The sequence below is a fragment of the Sus scrofa genome, chromosome 3 (assembly GCF_000003025.6).
Source record: "Sus scrofa isolate TJ Tabasco breed Duroc chromosome 3, Sscrofa11.1, whole genome shotgun sequence".
NCBI lineage: Eukaryota > Metazoa > Chordata > Mammalia > Artiodactyla > Suidae > Sus > Sus scrofa.
The window spans coordinates 100,795,365-100,818,568 of NC_010445.4; the positions used below are offsets into that span (position 1 = coordinate 100,795,365).

The 23,204-nt window shown below is 43.4% G+C and overlaps 1 protein-coding gene across 3 annotated transcripts in view; it reads right to left on the bottom strand.

Annotated features, from left to right (window-relative positions):
* Nucleotides 1-23,204, bottom strand: part of TMEM178A (transmembrane protein 178A) — a 273,146-nt gene that overhangs the window by 181,487 nt on the left and 68,455 nt on the right. For 2 of the 3 annotated variants that reach the window (XM_021088344.1, XM_005655244.3), the window contains exons 2-3: nucleotides 10,573-11,916; nucleotides 8,138-8,264 (exon numbers count right to left, since the gene is read on the bottom strand). The gene's annotated coding sequence lies outside the window, so the exon portion shown is untranslated. The remainder of the gene's footprint in view (nucleotides 1-8,137; nucleotides 8,265-10,572; nucleotides 11,917-23,204) is intronic. The other variant, XM_021088345.1, reaches the window with a different exon arrangement.

The window sequence follows — 23,204 nt, forward strand, 5'->3', positions numbered from 1 at the left end:
AGTATCAAAATTGGGTCCTTTCCCCTTATAGAAACAGCAGTCGACCATGGGGAATTCTTATTTCTTTCTCTTCTTTTTTTTTTTTGTTTTTTTTTTTGTTTGTTTTTGTCTATTTGCCATTTCTTGGGCCGCTCCCGCGGCATATGGAGGTTCCCAGGCTAGGGGTCTCATCGGAGCTGAAGCCGCTGGCCTACACCAGAGCCACAGCAACGCTGGATCCGAGCCACGTCTGCAACCTACACCACAGCTCACGGCAACGCCGGATCATTAACCCACTGAGCAAGGGCAGGGATCGAACCCGCAACCTCATGGTTCCTAGTCGGATTCGTTAACCACTGCTCCACGACGGGAACTCCTCTTTCTCTTCTGAGTTGAAATCCAGGCCAATTATTTTCTGAGGAAATGATATCAGATATGTTTCCTCACTCAGGTCACAAGATCATTTCCCAAAACCATAATATTTTGCAAATGAACAAACTGAGCTGCATCCTTAGTGATGATTCATCTCAACCAAAACGTAAGAATTTGGAGTTTGCATGAGTACAACTTTCCAGTGTTCTCTAAAGTGCAGAATACCAGCATGGCATGAAGCCATCATCTGAGACACAGTGTCTTCAGACAGCCACTCTCAGACCTTATGAAGTCACTGCAGGGAAGGAAACCCAGTCTGTCTTGAGCATCTGCTAGGTGCTAGGCTCTGTGTCGGTCACCTTGGCAGACATTATCTCAATTAGTCCTCATAATAATCCATGACTTCTGGATCTGAGCTTCTACCCAAGATAAGAGAAATCTGCTTTGCTGCCTTTCTGAGAGCTCCAGGCTGGTTCTTTTACTTTCCTAGTGGCCTTCATGTACGGCCCTGGGCTAACCTGGCCTGCCAGGCCCATGATAAAGTAGATTTTTGAATATATGGCAGTATGTTTCCCTGAGCTTTTCCATACTTCTCCCAGCCAACCCAACTGCCAGGAATGGTCTTAAGTCTTATCTTAACTTTCCTTTCTTCCATTCCAGAAGAACATTTGTGACCATTGCCCACTGAAACCAAAGTACAGAAATGCCATGTGCTTAAAATAAAAGGTAGGAGGGGGAGTTCCTGTCATGGCGCAGTGGTTAACGAATCCAACTAGGAACCATGAGGTTGCGGGTTCGATCCCTGCCCTTGCTCAGTGGGTTAATGATCCGGCGTTGCCGTGAACTGTGGTGTAGGTTGCAGATGCGCCTCGGATCCAGCGTTGCTGTGACTCTGGCGTAGGCCAGTGGCCACAGCTCCGATGAGACCCCTAGCCTGGGAACCTCCATATGCCGCGGGAGCGGCCCAAAGAAATAGCAAAAAGACAAAAAAAAAAAAAAAAAAAAAAAAAAGGTAGGAGGAAGGATTTTTCTGAGTACTTACCAGAGACCTGATACATTATTTATTTTATTATTTATTTACTTATTTATTTTGCTTTTTAGGGCCACACCCAAGGCATATGGAGGTTCCTAGGCTAGGGGTCAAATAGGAGCTACAGCTGCCAACCTACACAACAGCCACAGTAACACGAGATCTGAGCCACGTCTGCAACCAACACCACAGCTCACGGCAATGCTGGATTCTTAACCCAGCAAGTCCAGGAATTGAACCCGCAACCTTATGGTTCCTAGTCGGATTTGTTTCTGCTGTGTCACAATGGGAACTCCAACTTAATACATTATTAATTTTTTAAGCCAACAATGCAACCTTTTATCAAAACAATGCAACCTATTATCAAAACCCTTTTCATCTCTCAACTGACAGAACCAGAGCAAGCCACTGAGCAGGGCTTCTAAAAGGAAGTGAGGGGAGTTCCCATCATGCAGAAGTGACTGACTAGCATCCAAGAAGATGTAGGTTCGATCCCTAGCTTTGCACAGTGGGTTAAAGATCCAGCGTTGCCATGAGCTGTGCTATAGGTTTGCAGATGCAGCTCGGATCCTGCGTTGCTGTGGCTCTGGTGTAGGCCAGCAGCTGTAGCTCTGACTGGATCCCTAGCCTGGGAACCTCCACGTGCCTTGGGTACAGCCCTATAAATAACTAAATAAAATTAAATAAAATTTTTTAAAAGGAAGTGAGGTTTCTAAGAAACAGGAGACAAGTCTCTTCTCCTCTCCATTTCTCCAACAACATATTCAGTCCGTCCTTGCCACCGGGGACACTTGGGACCAACACTCTCTTTGATCCTAGTCACCCTACTATAATTACAAGACCACCTATGAAAATACCTCAATATTCAGCTTTATGTTTTGAATTTTTATAAATTTTTCTTGGTATCTTATTTTTCCCAGTTTTATAATCAGGTGATACAAGCCTAAGTAGAATGCTGAAAATCGATCCCAGACTTATAAAATCCCTGAACAGTTTGTTCCTAGGAAACAGCAGCTCCTACCCCAAAGGATACTCCTTCGCAGGGCAAATAAACACAATGTGCCTATAACCCCAGTCCCCTGAGGACTGCTGAAGTGGATCAGGGATTCAGACGGCCTCTCCACTCCCATCTGAGAGGAATTCCTACTTTCTTCTCTCTCCCGCCTTTGTCTGCCTGCCTCCACCCGCCCCGGCCCCCAACACTCCCCACACTTCCAGTAAGTTTGCACCAACCTGTCCCCCATTGAGTTCAGTGATGAATCAGTCAATAAAAATGTATTGAATACCAGCTACATGTAAGACTAGATTACCTTTCATTACCTATGTCTGCATAGCTCATTAGAAATGAGAAACATGACTCTTTGAAAACACACATTGTAGAAATGCTGAATCATAATGATATCTAATAACAACACATCAGCCTAGGTAGAAAGCAGGTTTTACAAAGGGGGATAAAATTACCTGCGGAGTAAAATGCATCTACTGAATAAAGCAAGTCAGCAGCCAGACACGTGTGCTATTTGTAACAGTGAAATTCTTTTTTCAGCTTTTATGTCACACCTGGCATTCCAAGCCTATTTCTCAAACACAAGTTACTTTGAAAGCTTTTCTTTTTTAATAAACATGCAACATTATTTTTTTCACTAGAATAATTTCAAGTTATGAGCTCTTTTCCCAAAAAGGTCAGATAGAAAAAAAAAAATGTTGATATGAACATTTTTTGGTAAGTGATTGATTAATTCATTCCTTAGTAAGCTTGTGTTACAGGCCTGCCATGCTTCAGGCATTAGGCACTGAGCTACCAGGGTGAGCAAGATACAGCCGTGCCCACAAGTAGCTCACAGTTTAGCAGGCACCTACCCAAATTACAGCAAGTGTTAACAAGTGCCCTGACACACATCTGTGAAGTCATTACAGTAGAGGCCCAAAAACCCATCACATTGGGTTATACCTGAGAAAGGTCATGAAAGACTTTACAGAAAAGATGGAAAACAATCACTTGACCAAAAATGTGTGACATTTCAGATTTGCATTCAAACATGTTTCTATAAGTTCTGTCATTAAGTAACTAATTTCTCTAAATACAAAAGAATTTGTTATTTCTGGCAGTCAAACTTAGGAACTGAGGTACTGGCTCAATCGATATGTGACTTTTTCTTTTTTATTTTTAAGGCCCCACATGCAGCATATGGAAGTTTCCAGGCTAAGGGGTTGAATCAGAGCCGCAGCTGCAGCCCCATGCCACAGCCATGCCAGATCTGAGCCATATCTGTGACCTACACCGTAGCTTACACCTCACAGACATTATGTTGGGTTATTAAACCACTGAGCCACAACGGATCTCCTGTGAGATAGGCTTTTTTTTTTTTTTTGGCCACATCATGGCATATGGAAGTTCCCATGGTAGGGGCTGAATCGAAGCTGCAGCTGCCGGGTTACATCACAGTCACAGCAACACCAGATCCGAACCACATCTGCGACCTACACCACAGCTCACGGCAACACTGGATGCTTAACCCACTGAGTGAGGCCAGGGATAGAAACCAGCATCCTCATGGATACTAGTCGGGTTCGTGACCACTGAGCCATAACGGGAAACTCCGTGTGAGATGTTTTTAATTGAGGTTTGTGGTTTGTATACTATTCTACAGAACAAGCCACCATTGCCGTCAAACTTTTCTAATTCTCAGTTGGCTGATCTACACACAAAATAAAGCAACAGTTTCAATACATTCTGGAAAAATATTTTCTACCCCAGTATCTACTAAAGTTGTGACTTCCTAGAGTTGTGACTTCACTATTTAAAATATATTTGGTGGAGTTCCCGTCGTGGCACAGTGGTTAACGAATCCGACTGGGAACCATGAGGTTGCGGGTTCGGTCCCTGCCCTTGTTCAGTGGGTTAACGATCCAGCGTTGCCGTGAGCTGTGGTGTAGGTTGCAGACGCGGCTCGGATCCTGCATTGCTGTGGCTCTGGCGTAGGCTGGAGACTACAGCTCCGATTAGACCCCTAGCCTGGGAACCTCATATGCCACCAGAGTGGCCCAAAGAAATAGCAAAAAAAATAAAATAAAATAAAATATATTTGGTGAGGAGTTCCCGTCCTGGCTCAGAGGTTAACGAATCCGACTAAGAACCATGAGGTTTCAGGTTCGATCCCTGGACTTGCTCAGTGGGTTAAGGATCTGGCGTTGCCATTGCTGTGAGCTGTGGTGTAGGTCGCAGACGTGGCTCGGATCCCGCATTGCTGTGGCTCTGGCGTAGGCTGGCGTCTACAGTTCGGATTAGACCCTTAGCCTGGGAACCTCCATATGCCGCGGGAAGCGGCCCTAGAAAAGGCAAAAAGACAAAAATAAATAGATAAATAAATAAAATTTAAAAAAAATAAAATATATATATTTGGTGAAATCTGAATAAGTTCATAGTTAATAGTTTTGTACTGATGTTAATATCTTCATTTGGAAAATTGTACTATGGTCACATAGATGTTAAAATCGGAAACTAGGGGAGTTCCCCTCGTGGCGCAGCAGAAACGAATCCGACTAGGAACCATGAGGTTTCGGGTTTGATCCCTGGCCTCGCTCAGTGGGTTAAGGGTCCAGCATTGCTGTGGGCTGTGGTATAGGTCACAGACACGTCTCGGATCCAGTGTTGCTATGGCTGTGGTATAGGCCAGCAGCTGCAGCTCCGATTCGACCCCTAGCCTGGGAACCTCCATATGCCACAGGTGCGGCCCTAAAAAGACAAAAAAAAAAAAAAAAAAAAAGAACCCAACATAGTCTCTGTGAGGTTCTATCACTGGCCTCACTCAGTGGGTTAAGGATCTGGCATTGTTGCAAGCTGCAGCCTAGGTCACAGATGCAGCTTGGATCCTGCATTGTGGTGTGGTGTAGGCCAGCAGCTGCAGGTCTAATTCGACCCCTAGCCTGGGAGATTCCACATGCCACAGGTGTGGTGGCAAAAAAATAAATAAATAAAATAAAAAAGGGCAAATATATGTGTGCATGAACAGATATATTTACATGTCTTTTGAGATCAATGCTACACAAAGTATGTCCCAGAAACTCTTTTGGGGGGAGGGGCTTTGGGTCCCCCATCCATGGGGTTTATTCCACAGTAGTTTATTTTATACCTCTAAGATCTTATTTAGAAGTGCAGCTGTGTGGAGCTCCCGTTGTGGCTCAGTGGTGAACGAATCCCACTAGGAACCATGAGGTTGTGGGTGTGATCCCTGGCCTTGCTCAGTGGATTAAGGATCCACTGTGGTGTAGGTCGCAGACACAATTCAGATCCTGTATTGCTGTGGCTCTGGCATAGGCCAGCAGCTATGGGTCCGATTTGACCCCTAGCCTGGGAACATCCATAGCCGGAGGAGCGGCCCAAGAAATGGCAAAAAAGACAAAAAAAAATAGAAGTGCAGCTGTTAATATCCTTCTTTTTTTTTTTTTTTTTTCAGTTTATTTAAAAAAAAAATCCCACGGGCATTTGGAGGTTCTCAGGCTAGGGGCTGAATCGGAGCTGTAGCTGCCAGCCTACACCATAGCCACAGCAATGCTGGATCCGAGCCGTCTCTTCAACCTACAGCACAGCTCATGGCAACACCAGATCTTTAACCGACTGAGCAAGGCCAGGGATTGAACCTAAGTCCTCATGAATGCTAGTCAGGTTCGTTTCCGTTGAGCCACAAAGGGAACTCCTAATAAAAATATTTTAAAATATGAAATAATGCTATTTGCAGCATCATGGATGGACCTAGCCAAAGTAAAGTGAAAAATGAACTGTTACCTAAAGGAGGGTATGCGATGAGGGTACAGTTTATAATTGCTGAATGTTAAGGTAAAGTTTTGGGGTTTCTTTATTCTCTTTCTATACATGCTATCTTTTCCATAGGAATAAAGTACTTTGTCCTACTCTTGAAAAACATTTTTTTAAACCTGAAGTATAATTGATTTACAATGTTGTGTTAGTTTCAGGTGTTCAGCAAAGTGATTCAGTTTTATATATAATTATATGCTTTGTATCTATATACATATATATTACTGTTCTGATTCTTTTCCATTATAGATTATTACAAGATATTGAATACAGTTCCCTGTGCTATACAGTAGGACCTTGTTGTTTATTTTATATATAGTAGTGTGTATCTGTTAATCCCAAACTCCTAATTTATACATCCCCACCCATCCTCAATATAGAAAGTACAAACAACCTAATCAAAAAATGGGCAGAAGACCTAAATAGACATTTCTCTGAAGAAGATATACAGATGGCTAATAGGTTCATGAAAAGACACTCAACATCACTAATTATTAGAGAAATGCAAACCAAAACTACAATGAGGTATCACCTAACACCAGTCAGGATGGCCATGATCAAAAAGTCTACAAATAATAAGTGCTGGAGAGGGTGTGGAGAAAAGGGAACCCTCCTACACTGTTGGTGGGAATGGAAATTAGTAAAACCACTTTGGAAAAACTGAAAATAAAACTACCATATGATCCAGCAACCCCACCCCTGGGCATACATCCAGAAAAGATGAAAGCTCTAATTTGATAAGATACATGTATCCCAATGTTCATAGCATCACTGTTTATAATAGCCAAAACATGAAAGCAACCTAAATGTCTACTGGCAAATGAATGAAGAAGATGTGTGATAATAAACACAATGAAATATTACTCAGCCATAAAAAAGAATGAAATGATGCCATTTGCAGCAATATGGATGGACCTAGAGATTATGATACTAAGTGAAGTCAGAGTAAGACAAATACCATATATTACTTATACGTGCACTCTAAAAAAATTACACAAAAGAACTTATTTACAAAACATAGACTTGCAAACTCTTTGTTACTAATCAAACTAAATATGGAAACTGAAAGAAAGCATTTAGAAGCTTTTTTTTTTTTTTTTTTTTTTTTTTTGTCTTTTTGCCTTTTCTAGGGCCACTTCCCACAGCATATGGAGGTTCCTAGGCTAGGGGTCTAATCAGAGCTGTAGCCACCAGCCTACGCCAGAGCCACAGCAATGCGGGATCCGAGCTGCATCTGCGACCTGCACCACAGCTCATGGCAACACCGGATCCTTAACCCACTGAGTGTGGCCAGGGATTGAACCCGCAACCTCATGGTTCCTAGTCAGATTCGTTTACCCACTGAGCCATGACAGGAATTCCTAGAAGCTTTTATAATAGTTTAACATTTCCACAATATTTAAGCATATGATTATTTTCCTAGAAATTTATTTCTACTGTACCTTTAAAAAGTATCAATCTGTATTAAAATTCTCCAGAGAAACAGAACAAACAAAATGTGTGTGTGTGTGTGTGTGTGTGTGTATTTACATATACAGAATTCCTCCTTGTTCAGGGGAGTTCAGTCTTTGTTCTGTTAAGACCTTCAAATGATTGGATAAGGCCCACGCACATTATAGAGGCAATCTGCTTTACTCAAAATCTACTGATTTAGTTGTTATTCTCATCCAAAAAAGCACAGAAGCATCCAAAATAATGTTTGACTAAATATCTGGGCACCATGGCCCAGCCAAGTCAACACAAGTTATCACTTAGTCCATGAGATAGTGGAAGGTAGCTTGGGAAGCACTGTACAAGATAACCTTAACAGTTATTAACCAAATAGTTCCATTAATAAAAACATTCAAAGATTGCTGCTTGTATGTGGGAACAGGGCAAATACTGTGAGCAGTTCCTTGGATGGTCTAGGGAAAAAAATAGAATCACTTTTCCTTACTCACCCTTGAGCTTAAGCCATTAAAATTCACCTTTGCTCACTGATACAGTTTGTATTGTTCTAATTCTGAGGTTCTCAAACTTTCTCAACTCACAGCATCTTAGTATCTCAGTAATTTTTTCACAGAGCACCTAGTCAAAGAAAAAAAAAAAACTAACATAAATCTCATTAATCCAGTTAGATAGGTCCCAACAATTTAGTTGTTTGAAAAAAATAATACACATAAATTGAAAGAAAAAATATTTCCTTTTTTTTTTTTTTTTTTTTTTTCTTTTTCTTTTTCTGTTTGGCCACTCCATGGTATATGGAGTTCCCAGACCAGGAGGGATCAGATCCAAGCCACAGCTGCAACCTACACCGCAGCAATGCCAGATCCTTTAACCCACTGTTCTGGGCTGGGGATGGAACCTGTGTCCTGGCGCTGCAGAGACGCCGCCAATCCTGTTGCACCACAGCAGGAACTCTTAATTTTATTCTCAAGCACAGTTATTTATAAAAGGATGTCTATGCCACTTGGGCACTGAGTGTCTTCTCAAACCTTCACCTCAAACCTTCTCAAACCTTCAAATTCACCTCGTGTTCCAATTGATTTTCACTTCATAATTGCATTTTATAACAGCTGCTGAAAACCCAGCTTCACAGAGATAAGACATCTTTGAAAGGAATGCAGCACAATCTAATGTTGAAACTGTGAACTGTCTTGACTGAGTAGTTCACCTGTGGCCAAGAGACGTCAAGTATCACCATGTCTCCCGTGACATTTAACATATGCCACAGAGCCTCTGTGAGTTTGCTGAGCTGTCCTGGGCATCTGGCGCCAGTTTGGGATTCTTGGCTCTATTCTTTTTTCCATTTTTGATTCTGTTCTCCCATTTGCAAAATCTAAGCATCCATTTTAAGTGTCTAGCAATGATCTCTATGAAATCTGGGGTTAAGCAGAATGTAAGATTTACTGTCATGTTATAACTCTGACCTTTCATGGCTAGCACTCAAGAAGCTGTGTTTTTCCTCCTCTGTTCTTTGTTTCTGGTGAAGGCTGTAGAGGCCTAGCAGGCCCCCAGTGGCCAGGCATCCCAAATATGTGTCTCAGAGAACATAACAATCTTTTGCTCTCTCATATATTTAAACAAAAATACAGTTTTTCACCAAGCTCATATATAGATAAAGAGAATAGATGGGTGGTTTCTGGAGGAGTAGGGAGCAGGGGAGACAAAATGGATGAGGGCAGTCAAAAGGTACAAACTTCCCGTTATAAAATAAATAAGCCATAGATATGTAATGTACAGCATGGTAACTATAGTTGATAATACTGTTTTGCATGTTTGAAAGCTGCCAAGGGAGTAGCTCTTAAAAGCTTTCAACACAAGAAAAAAAAATTTTTTTTGTAACCATTTATAGTGATGGATTTAACTACACTTATCATGGTATTCACTTTGCAATATATACAAATATCAAACCATTCGGCTGTATACCGGCAAACAATATGTTATATGTCAATTAAACCTCAATGTGGAAATGCTATAAAATTGAGTTGTGATGATTGTTGTACAGCTATAAATGTAATAAAATTCATTAAAAGTAATAAAACATTTAAAAAGAATACAGTTTTAAACTCGTCGTGTTATCTTTTAACAGACAATTAGCTCAAGACTGAAGGCTGAAGACTCAAGACTGAAAGCAGTACAAAAATAGGTACTTGACAAAGGGAATTTAGTACCTTTCTCAATCACATATTAATCTAATCCTGATTTTTCTATCCAATTGTATTTATTTCACTCATCCTAAATACCTTTCATTATAGTCCCCGGGATCATGTAAGTGGCTCTAGCAGCAATACTTTGGGATTTAAGCATAGTTTGAAATCTTTGTTTTTTTCGTCTGGGCCAATAACATCTCTTCGTCATTACGCTTGTCATCATTATCATCATCATATGAACTATTTATCCTATTTGGCTGGGACCAACAGTTGGAGAGATAGCTTCTCTCTGTCTCTTGTTTCTAGCTTTTTCCTGGCTCATTTGCCACAGGCGGAGGAAGAGAGAGAAAGAGAGCAACTCCTATGTCCTAGGTATCAGATTGTCTCTTCCTGGCAACAATAAAAAGGCTTTCTCTGTGTGTGCGTTTCTTACTGTCTCCCCTCCTTTTTATAAGATACCTTATGTTCTCTTATCTACTGCTTATTACCACCTTCCTATAGTTGGTACAACCTACCTTTGATATTAAGCTACTGTCATAATGGAAACTACATTCCCTCTCCAAGGATAAATCCAAGCTTATCAGAACACAATTTTTAAAACCTCTTTCATACAAAACAGCACACAATTTTAGATAGTGGCACAGAGCCACCAGGACACCAGGACAGGTAGCTGATGCCAGAAGGCAGGAGAGCAGTGCCCTTCACTGCTGCACTCATTTCCCCCAGCCTGATGTTGAACTTACCCTTTCTTTCTTGTTGGAGATTTTCTATAAACCAGATGTCAACAGATCTATTGGATTCTTTATACTTTAATCTGTTCAATATTTCAAAAGTGTTGAAAGAATTAGGCATGTTATTCATTCAACTGCAGCTACTTTCTGATAACCTGGGGAGGGGATTAGCAGGATACCTGTTTGAGGCAAGGTAGCCCAGAAGCCACCTCACTGTGTTTAGACTCCAACTGGCACACAGCCTGCAGTAGGAAGGCTGATGGATAGTGTTCAGTAAAAATTAAAAGCCTGGGAAAAGTACAGGCCCCCGGGCCAGAACAAAGCAACTGAAGTGATGGTTCCATTTGAAAGTAGAGGTGGGAGGTTTTTCTTGCCCTGCTCCTGGGGATAAAAGCGAAGTCCACACTTCTTGGCAACAGTGATTAATTCCTCATCAGACGGCCTCCTGCTTTTCCTGAGCTGATGTCTTGAGTGGTAAATGAAGTGTTCCTCAAAGGGAGAGCTGATAGAGGAGGAAACAGAAAAAGTACAACCGAATTCTCAAACATTAGCCGCATTGTAAAACAGGAGGACATTTTCAGAAGCAATGAGAGATCAGCTCAACCCCAAATCTCCCTCAGACACTCTTTTTTTTTTTTCCTTCCTGACTCATCTGAGTTTCTTTAGGAAAGCCTGGTGAGAAGGGATTAGGAAGCAGGCAAGCGAGCCAGCCTTTTCTGGCAACACGGGGCTTTTTGATTTTAGATTCTGCAAGTCTTCAAGAACAGACTCGGTGTGCTAGTGTTCTAGGCTGGAGGCCAGCCACGGTTCAGCTACAGATGAAGCGCATCAGATGGCTGGTGCTGTCGGCCAGAGACCCGAGGACTTTCCTGGGGCTGCCCCTCTCCGGAAGTTTGAAGATATGGGGACAGGTTCGCCTTCTTGAAATGTGCAAATGTCACCAGCCGGGGGTGGCAGATGCCAAGAGGCGTCTGAAAACAGATCTCCATCTGGTAATGGGTCAGGCTTCCTGGGACACAGATTAGAATAGTTGGAAACAAAGTGACGGAAGCACTGGCCCGGCTTTTCACATATTGTTATGGTCTCTGGGTCATTTCCTGCTTTTGGAATTTATTTCCTTTCCAGGTTCCACAAAACCCGATGAATACAAGAAAGAGGTTGGGATTTTTCTTTGCCTCGGGCCCAGCAGAAGGGCAGCTCTGCATCTGTGAACTTGTGCCTCTGAGGTGGCTGCCTCTTCACTACTCCTGTCTGCTTACACCAAGCCTGAGCGTGATATTAGGGAAGCTTCAGGAGTGGAAATATAAATTAGGGAAGGGAGCCATCTCCAGTTAAGTCAGGTGAATCCTCTGGTTCCTAGAAAACAAAAAGGGAAAGAATAGATTGGGAAGGGTACAAATGATGTTTTTTGGAGGAGAACTTTTTACTTAACAGTACTCCCTTCAGGGACATGGTCCCTCTTGGTAAGAAACTAAAACCAGAGAGTTTCCGTCGTGACCCAGTGGTAACGAACCCGACTAAGATCTATGAGGACGTGGATTTGATCCCTGGCCTCGCTCAGTGGGTTAAGGATCTGGCGTTGCCATGAGCTGTAGTGTAGGTCACAGACAAAGCTCTGATCTGGTGTAGTAGGTATTGCTGTGGTATAGGCCAGCAGCTACAGCTCCAATTCGAACCATAGCCGGGAACTTCCATATGCTGCGATGCGGCCCTAAAAAAGACAAAGAAGCAGCTAAAATCAGCTCCACACGGCCCTTCCCCTAACCTCCAGTTACGTACTGACGAAAGTGACATTTGCTACACAATTGTGATCTGATTTGTTTTTAGTGGTATTTAGTTCCCACTTTGTCCTCTGAAAGATTTAAGGTAGCAACAACTGTCTTCCTGGCAGCATTTTTATGCTTGTTTCAGGCACTTTGAAGCTGACATGAATCCTTTTTGCACAATTTCTCTGCAGCCCCCAGTATGCCTTGAACAGCTCCTGTATTTCTGCAGTGCAGGCACGCCCCAGAGGTCAAGGGCTGCAAGAACTGGTCAGAACTTAAAGCAGAGGCTGTTGCCACTGGTGTTTCTCTGAGTCTGAAATGGTCTGTCTGTTTGGAGAGTGATGCACAGTCACAAGTTCCTTTCTGAAAAGCCAGCTCATGCAGTCCTTGCTGTCAGGAGGAAGCTTGAGGAGTCTGTTCACATGTCCAGAGCCCATCTCTCTCCAGACTGAGATCAATGCTCACAGCTTTAGAGGAAGGGGCCATTTTTGCCCCCACCCACAGTCTAAGCACAGCCAAGCTGGCAGCAAGTGCTTTGTCAACGCAGAGGAAGCAGCAGCTGGTGATCAGCCTTTACCCTGGTGGTCCCCTACTCCATCCCCAGAAATAAGAACCCAAACTCCCTCCCCTCACCCACTGCCTTGACAAGAGGCCAGGTTAACACTGTGGCTCAGGAGTGAAATCAAAGTGACCTTCCCGAATCCTACCATTTCACTGGGTGTCCACAGAAAGGGTCTGTGATCTTCACAGCGATGTTTCCAACATTTAGGAAGTTCTGGGGGAAGGAAGGAAGTAGCTAGGGACAGAGTTGGCTCCATAAATAAGCAAGGTCAGAAACACCTCTGAGGTATGATTTTCAAAGCAGTGAGAAGCCTGCCGAAGGGCCGCGATTTTCCTCCACAAAAGAGCACTCAGGTAGATTAAGGTATTATGTTTCCACATAAAAGTACAACCTGGGACTGGCTAACTTTCTAAGCCTTTGCTCTTAAACTTCAGAGAGTCTGATTGCACAGGTCTGGCAGGAGGCCAGGGAGCTGCATTTTTATCAAGCCCATCTGCTGATGCTCGTACAGGTGGTCTATGGCTCATACTTTGGGAAACCATCTGAAAGAACTGGGAATCATTTTCTTGTTAACATGGATTAACTGGTAATACAGGAGAGCATTGCACTTGGATTCCAAGCCAGGCTTTGGCACTCTGTGCCGCCATGGGCAAGAGAGTTTAATTCTCCAAGACTGAAGTCCTCAGGACCAGATGGTGACCTCTAAAAATTTAGTTGGAGGAGTTCCTGTCGTGGCTCAGCAGTTAACGAACCCGACTAGCATCCATGAGGACACAGGTTCCATCCCTGGCCTTGCTCAGTGGGTTAAGGGTCTGGCATTGCCATGAATTGTGGTGTAGGTCGCAAACGCAACTTGGATCCCGAGTTCCTGTGGTGTGGCTGTGGTGTAGGCAGGGAGCTACAGCTCCTATTCAACCCCTAGCTTGGGAATATTCATATGCTGCAGGTATGCCTTAACATTTTTTTTTTTTTTTCAAATTTTTACCTCTTTTTTTAAAATTCTTTTTTTGCTGTCCTGCAGCATATGGAAGTTCCCTGAGTCCAGGGATCAGATCTGAGCCACAGTTGTGACCTACTCCAGATCCTTTAACCCACTGTACTGGGCCAGGGATCAAACCTATACGCTGGCGCTGTAGTCACGCTGCTGATCCCATTGATTCACAGCGGGAACTTATGCTTTACCTTTTATTTTATTTATTTATTTATTTATTTTAGGGCCATACTCAGGGCATATGGAAGTTCTCAGGCTAGGGGTCGCCAGATCCGAGCTGCATCTGTGACCTACACCACAGCTCAGGGTAATGCCACATCCTACTGAGTGGAGTCAGGAATCAAACCCACACCTCACAGATACTAGTCGGGTTCATTACTGCTGAGCCACAATGGGAACTCCTGCCTTACCTTTTAAATTCTCAGATAACCCTAGTATCAATAGTCCCATTTTAAAGATGAAAGGACTGGGAGTTAAAGATGTTGGAAAACTTTCGTAAATCTCTAAGGTTATATATGGTTATCAAATGCTTGAACTGAAATTTGAACTCATGTCTACTAAGGTTCAAATTCTACATTCTACAAAACCATTCATAACTGAAAATTATGCTCTTGCCATTATGAGGGCCTAGATGTTTTAAGACCCTCCAAATACTCTCACCTCTTCCTGACCTTCATCCATACCTGTTATACCTATTACCCCTGTTACCCGCTTTATTTCAGAATCTCACCTCAGTTTTGATTTTTATTCCATCCCTGGCCTGTAACCAAACCCTCGGTCCTGCTCATTTATTACAACCACCAATTCTTTCACCCCGGGGTGAAATACCATCACCTCCTATGCCCAGGAGGATTTTCTGGTCCATAATTACTCTAGCCACTGATGTTAAGACCCATGGGTCCTAAAGAACGCAGCATATTCCCAGAGGTTTCTATGGATTAGGAATCTTCAATTTCCTGTTGTGGCTCAGTGGTAATGAATCCGACTGGTATCTACGAGTATTCAGGTTCAATCCCTGGCCTTGTTCAGTTAAGGATCTGACGTTGCTGTTGCTGTGGCTGCGACATAGGCCAGCAGCTGCAGCTCTGATTCAACCCCTAGCCTGGGAACTTCCATATGCATCGGGCGTGGCCCTAAAACAAACAAACAAACAAAAGAATCCTCAAGTGCTTAAGAGGCATTAGTGGACTCACTGATTTGAGACCCCTCCCCTCACCCCATCCTTGCACTCCTTAGCCCCCATCCCCAGGTATCTTCTCACATCAGGGCAGAGGTGCAGGAAACCTGGATCAAGTCAGTACCCTTCTCTTAGGAGATGCCCCCTCAAACCTCAACTTCTTAGTCATAGTGATTATTCTGGGAAGCTGGGCACCCCCTAGTGGGAGTAAGGGAGAGAGAAGACAGGCTTTTGATGCTGTTCTCAATAAACCACCCACCCCCAGCTTCCTGCCCCTCCACTGCCTTTGCCTTCCAGCCCATCACGCTGCTCTCAGAATGATTCATTCTTCCCACGATGACTGGGCCTTTTGCCCCATAAAGCCCTCCCTGTTTTTACCGACATAATGAACTAAAATTAAGCAGACGGCAACTCCAGCAGAACAGCAGGAAAAACTTCCTTTGGTGAGAGCTCTTAAAACCCTGCAGTCCCTTATAAGGCAAACCACGACCTAACTGCACTGGAAAAACAATAGAGAATATCTTGGAAAGATATTTTTGGAAGTGAGGAGGAAGAGGGAAAGGCTACTTTCCTGATTTCAAGATATTTGTTAATGCACACATCTGACCGCCTCAGCCCAATTTCAAGACTTATATCAACGCCCTGGACTATGTCTTACCTCTTCTAAGGCCAAGGGAATACTCAGCTTGACACATTTTGGAATAAACAGATGAAGCCCTGTCCTAACAGAGGGACAGTCTCATTGTGGGACATTCTGAATACTTGTTACTATCGCTCTTTAAAGACCATGGCCACAGCCAGCCTGCAGGAGATGAGCTCTATAAGATTGTAATCAATACACCATTTTCTAAGTACCTACTATATACAAAGCTCAGATGGACCTTATCTTATGCATTTCAAAGATCTGCTCACATTTTGTACAGTCCTTTGTTCAAAGAAGGGCTTTAATGAGAGAGAAAGAGCAAGCTAAATTTATTCAAGTGCATGCACTAAGAATTCTTCTGGGTATATCCACAGTCCATATTATAGCTGAATATCTGATCATTTGCTCACTGGGCAGGGGTCACCCAATCTCAGCCTGCAGCGCAATGCCTGTCCCTAGGGGATATTATAATTACATAGAATCTCACCTCCTTATGACTTTGGTTGCTGTGGTCTTTCTTGTTGCTGGATTTGAGTGCCCATTCAAGTTAATATTTTCTGATAAGTTCCCCGAAATCTTGCTCAGAATCCTAGCAACTCCAGGGCAGAAATTCCTCTGCTATGGCTCCTGCCTCATCTTGAACCACATCGCTTAGACAGTCTAATCTCCTAACTGCTTATAATGTTGATTCCTTTCATCTTTTCTGTCAGAGCCATTTGATGCTGGTCATCTCTCCGAAAACCAAGAACTCTGGAAGAATCCCTCCCCTCAAGCACTTCCATTTTTGTGTCTTGATTGGCAGCCTTCCAAACTCAGCCAAAGCCTCACAGAAGGAAACTCTGTGGAGGGTTAAAGGACATATCGGACACCAGCTCCCTGGACAACTGGGAGACAGGGAAGGGTCAAGGATGTGTCATGGTCAGCCTTTTGGGCCTGACAGCAGAAGCTGGGGCTCCTTCCTGCATAACTTGGGCTTTGAATTAAAGACATTTTTTATTCTGGAGACCTGGGAACTTCACTCTGGTTGGAACACTCAAAGGGTGAAGTAAGGGTCTCAGCTGGCAGGAAAGACACACTGACCTCTAGCCCTAGTGCTTCCTCCAACCTTGGAAAGACACAGAAACTGTGGTATGTTAGCTGAGTCATCGTTAGTGCTTCTTTCAGGTTAAACTGTTCTTCATCACTTAAGCTGGCTTTGACTTTGGAAGAAAAGGTGCTGATGTGTTTATGTCCTCAGAGGAGAAAACATAATGGACAGAGAATGAGAATTAAAAGGAATAAACCCTGGAGTTCCCGTCATGGCGCAGCGGAAACGAATCCAACTAGGAAACATGAGGTTTCGGGGTCAATCCCTGGCCTCGATTCATGGGTTGAGGATCCGGCGTTGCCATGGGCTGTGGTGCTGGTTACAGATGTGGCTCGGATCTGGCGTTGCTGTGGCTCTGGCATATATCCAGCGGCTATAGCTGCGATAGGACCCCTAGCCTGGGAACCTCCGTGTGCCACGGGCACAGGCCTAAAGGGACAAAAAGACAAAAAAAAAAAAAAAAAAAAAGGAATAAACCCAAACTAGTGGCAGCTTTGGGTGGCTGGAAAAGAAATACTCCTTAGAGAAGAGGCCCCAGTTCTGACAGTTAGAGCTATGGGAACTTCCACTACTTATGTCTCTATTTTAGAAGAAATAAAAAACAAATCATAAATCTAAAGATAAAGGTGCATTTATCTGGCAAGAGGACCAAACAAGCTGTTACATTCCAAACAGATATTAGGGCTGCTTTTTTTTGAGGGCCGCACACTGGCATATGGAAGCTCCCAGGCTAGGGGTCGAATCAGAGCTGTAGCTGCCAGCCTAGACCACAGCCACAGCAATGCAGGATCCAGATTGCATCTGTGACACTCACTGCAGCTCACAGCAATGCCAGATCCTTAACCCACTGAGCAAAGTCAGAGATGGAACCCTCATTCTCATGGATGCTAGTCAGGTTTCTTACTGCTGAGCTACAACAGGAACTCCAAAAATGGAGACTTTTTTTTTTTTTTTGTCTTTTTCGGGCTGCATCCGCGGCATATGGAGGTTCCCAGGCTAGGGATCTAATTGAAGCTATAGCTGCCAGCCTACGCCAGAGCCACAGCAACACCAGATCTGGGCTGCGTCTACAATTGTACAACACAGCTCATGGAAATACCACAGCTCACGGCAATATGGGATCTATAACCCACTGAGCAAGGCCAGGGATCGAAACTGCAACCTCATGGTTCCTAGTTGGATTCGTTTCCGCTGCGCCACAATGGGAACTCCTAAAAATGGAGACTTTTTAACTTGCCAGTAGAAGCATTTCTTTCCTGAAAATCATCATCAATTAGGTTAGACACCAACACAAAAGAAAAGGTTACCCAAAAATATATTTTTTTCCTTTTTAGGGCCTGCGACATATGGAAGTTGCCAGGCTAGGGGCTGAATCAGAGCTGCACCAGCCAGCCTACACCACAGCCACAGCAATGTGGGATCTGAGCCTTGTCTGCTACACCACAGCTCATGGCAACATCAGATCCTTAACCCAATGAGCGAGGCCAGAGATTGAAACTGCGTCTTCATGGATACTAGTTGGGTTTGTTGCCGCTGAGCCACAACGGGAACTCCAAAAAATGATTTTCATACAGGTAAGGAAGCAGTAACTTGGGCTGTCTGTAGAGAGCTGGACTCCTAGCAAGGGATGCTTTCCAAGAAAAGAAAGGTGTGCAACCAGAGCAGTTATGAGAAATTCAGGTGTGTACTTAGTAAAGATGAGGAGAGGGTGGTTCAGCTGGCCCAGAACTGCACCAAACAGAAATCAGTGGTTATGGAGCTTGGGAGGTGCCCAGACGAGATAGGGCTGGTGGATCAGGCACTCCTACAAGGCGGTGCTTGTAGGAAGGGGGAGAGGTCTAAGCTGCCTGCTACGCCTACAGCAAGTTAGATAGATATGCATTATCTGCTTGTATCCCCCCCAAGGGTAGGGAGTTATGTGCCCACTTGAGGTCTCCCCGGAAACACAGGTATTCCTTAGATGGCATCCAAGGAACCAGGTGATGGCTTGAACTCTGGCCAGAAAGGCAGGGTGTGTGACACCCAAGGGAGTTGGCCGGAGTCACTGGGAGTCATTGGGACTCCACTCAGGCAGAGGAGGATGGGGTGTGTCATGTCCAAGAAGGGTGGGTATGAGCATTCCAGAGCCTGGAGAATGTTTACAGAAGAAGCTTTAGTAAATACTGACTATAAGTCACTCTGGCTGTCCTAAAACCTTTTCTCCAGCTGAGTTTCTGGTTCTTTTAGAGCTACAACTAAACTAAAGGATATTCTCAATAAAGTTGAAGCCAAGAGATAGCCACAGACTGGATGAGATGGCCAGATCTGCAGCCAGGCGATAAGACAAGCCCCTTTGACTTGAAGGAGATAGTTATGTTTCAAAATCATAGTAATGGAAGGTAAAGCAAGCAGTCCAGGCCCTCAAAAACTTAATTTTCTTTCCCTCACTTCTGGGAAGGCTGTAAACTTTCACTTGGTCCTTCCGACTTTTTATTTCCTGGGATGTGTTGGAGCCAGTTTGTACCACCTCCCAACTCTGTGTTCAGCTCCCAATCAGCCATGGAGGGAGTACTTACACTATGGAAATTGGTCAGCGCTACAAATCAGAGCTTTGTATTTGTTTCTGGAGAGCCACTTGTTAAACATTTACAAGTACACCATGCCTGTAACTGAAAGTTCTTACAGGAGAGAGGGGGCAGTGAACTGAGGGGGGGAATGACGTCAGCAGGTAGGGAGGGATGATGAAGGTCAGAAAGAAGGAAGGAGTAGATTGCCAGGATGGGTTGTCTTCCTCACAAACACACTCCCTAACACAAGCCTTGGATTCAATATTTATCAGTAGTTCAAGAAGAACCTGCTGTGTGTCTACACACAGGCAGATGTTATTTTCTGTTGACTGGAGTGGGGAGGTGTTTTATCTTCCCATTGAACATTTTTTTGAGGTTTATGATATAGGATATAATAACCTAGGTACAGAGCGTTTTTCCTATTATGGACTTAAGGTATTTTCATGTAGATTCAATCCACTTTTCCTCTTCTAACCTCCTCCCCCCTCCCCCCGCCCCATATAACAGTATGAGCTCTCCTTCCCCTACTTGTGATTCCCATTGACCTTTGGATGCAACATCTCACCTCTTATAAAACTATCTCTGAGCTGGATAACTATTACTCCCTCTACAGCAGGTTTTTCTTTTTTTATCATACATGTGAATCACCTGGGGAATCATGTTAAAAAGCACATTTGCAGAGTTCCCACTGTGGTGCAACAGGATCAACAACATCTTGGGAGCCCCGGGACACAGGTTCAATCCCTGGCCTGGCACAGTGGGTTAAGGATCTGATGTTGCCACAGTTGTGGCTTGGATCAAGACTGTGGCTCAGATCCAATTCCTGGCCCGGGAAGTCCATATGCCTTGGGTGACCGAAAAAAAAAAAGAAAAAAAGAAAAAAAAAACAGATTTGCATTCAGCAGGTGCAGCTGGGAATTCTTCATTTCTAAAAAAAAGCTCCCAGAAGCTATTGGTGGTGGTGGTCAACAGATCATTCTCTAAGCAGCAGAGCTATAGCCTGAAAACATAATTAGTTTTGCGTCCAAGAATCATCCCTCCCTTCTACCTCTTCTACTTTAAGAAGTTCCACTTACATCTTTGGAAGAGACAGCCCCTCACAGGAGATTGGAGCAGGAGCAGGATCATAATCCAGCAACCAAATCTACATCCCAGGTGGTTTAGATTCTCTTTTAAGAATTTTAACTAGAAGAGTTCTCGTCGTGGCTCAGTGGTAATGAACCTAACTAGTATCCAAGAGGACACGGGATCAATCCCTGGCCTCGCTCAGTGGGTTAAGAATCTGGCATTGCCATGAACTGTGGTAAAGTTCACAGATGCGACTCAGATCCCGAGTTACTGTGGCTGTGTCATAGGCTAGTGGCTACAGCTGGGATATGACCCCTAGCCTGGGAACTTCCATATGCTGCGGGTGCGGCCCGAAAAAGACAAAAGACACACACACACACACACACACAAAAAAAAAAAAAAAAAAAAAAAAAAAAAAAAAAAAAAAGAAAGAAAGAAAGAAAAGAAAAGAGAAAAGAATTTGAACTAGAATTCTGTCCTAGCCCGGGCACCTGCCCCGCTGCGCCACACATACACACACCGCAAAAAGCAGAGCCTGAGACAGAAGTTTGAACACGGCAATTTATATGGGAATCCCAGAGAAAAAAATGCAAGAAATGGGGAGTGAAAGAGAAAAAGGAAGAAAAAGCAATACTAGGATATGTTTGTTCTTGAAGTGATTCCAGCAAAAGGCAGCAGGTGCTCAATCCCACAGGACCTTCTAATGGGCCTTATGCTATGGATCTCAGTACTATTTCAAGCATCTATACAGCCTTTCCTTTATGAAATTATTGATTAGAGAGTTCCCGTTGTGGGTTCCAAACCCAACTAGTATCCATGAGGACTCAGGATCACTCCCTGGCCTCACTCAATGGGTTATGGATCCAGCGTCACCGTCACTGAGAGCTGTGGTATAAGTAGCAGACTCGGCTTGGATCTGGTGTTGCTGTAACTGTGGTGTAGGCCGGCAGCTGCAGCTCAGGTTCCACCCCTAGCCTGGGAACATCCATATGCCATAGGTGCAGCCCTAAATAGAAAAAAAAAAAAAAAAAAAAAAATTACCGATTAAATACTTGGTAAGCCTTTATTTTTCAGTTTTCAAATAATGACTTATTTCCCTAGCATGGTTAGTCAGCAATACATTTTTTTTTAATAGGATTATGAACTCATGGATTTAAATATATTTAAGACACTTCAATCCACTGCAGTTATTATTCTAATCAGTACTCAACTTACCACATCTTTGGTCAATAGAAGTTTATTCCTTTTGGTCCCTGAGTTTTCCTAGTACAACCCCAGGAGTCTTTCATGGCTTCCTTCTTTTCTGGTGTGATAAGATATCCAATAGACCTTTCTGTGATGATGGTAATGTTTTGTATTTGCAGTCCATGATACTGTAGCCACTAGCTACAGGTAGCTATTAACTACTTGAAATGTAGCTAATAAAACTGAGGAATTGAATTTTAAACTTTAATGTTGATTGATTTTATTTTAAATAGCCACATTTTATTTTAAATAGCCAACTGCCACCATATTGGCCAACACAACTCTATTTTGTAACAAATAAAGAAAATTAGATACAGAGAAGCAATAGGATTTGTCTTATAATTCAGTCCTTATCATTGGACTAGGTCAGGGACTGAATGCATCTACATAATCTGGGAAACCGTTGTCAAATACTGATTTCTGAGCCTTACCCTCAGATTTTCTGATAAATTGTGTTCTGAGGTGGTGCTCAGGAATCAGTTGTTTTAACATCATGGGATTCTGATGAGCAGCTAGGTTCCAGAACCACTGTATTAGATTACTGGAATGTAATATTTATGTTACAGCTATGGTTCATTGAAGATCATTCCAATGAAGCAACTCTACATCTTTAACTCCTCGTGGCCAGTTTCAGAACTTCTCAGAAGATCACAGCACGCTGCTAGTTAGGAAATCAAGAGCTAGTTATGGACTCAAGATCTACAGATGCTTGCAGAAGCTGGCCTCTCTCTGGATTCAGTACAGCCTTCTGGCCTTAGTCTGTTGTGCCTGCTATAACACAAATACCAAGACCGAGGAGCTTATAAACAAAGGAAATTTATTTCTCACAGTTCTGGAGGCTGGGAAGTCGAAGATCAAGGCACCAGCTGATTCAGCGTCTGTTACCAGAGTCTGCCTCCTATACAGACATCTTTTCACTGAGGCCTCTTTTACAAAGTCACTAATCTCATTCATGAGGATTTTGCCCTCATGATCTAATCACTTTCAAAAACCTCCACCTTCTAATACCATCACCTTGGGGGGTGAGATTTCAACATATGAATTTCGGGGATAGAAACATTCAGATCTCAGTATGGCCTGCATTCATCCATCCATAATTTTAAAAGACACAAAGCCAAGCCAAGAGTGGACAGCCTTCACCCTCAGATCAGCCTTCATAACCCACTGTACCACCTGTGTATGTTGAGAATTGTGAAAGAGCTAAGATTTTACCCTGTTTATACAACAAGTCAGCCTACCACAGATTCATGGAGGCTGGCAGAAGCCATCAGACTCCTGGGCCAAAGCTAAAGGACTTCATTTCACTCCACACAGCAAGTGACATAAGATTTATGTTCATGTCATTTCCCCCTTGACCCCCAGTTACCACGGGGGTGACAGGATAGGCCAGGTGGATACTACACACACTGTGGGTTTCCAACAGAGCTAAAGATCTCCAATCTTTATAAAGGGCTGCAAGTAAACATACCCAACTTTGCCCCACAGGGAAACATTATCTTTATGATAAAGTAAACAAAACTCCCTTCTGCTCTAGAGGGAGATAATGTCTCTACCTGCCA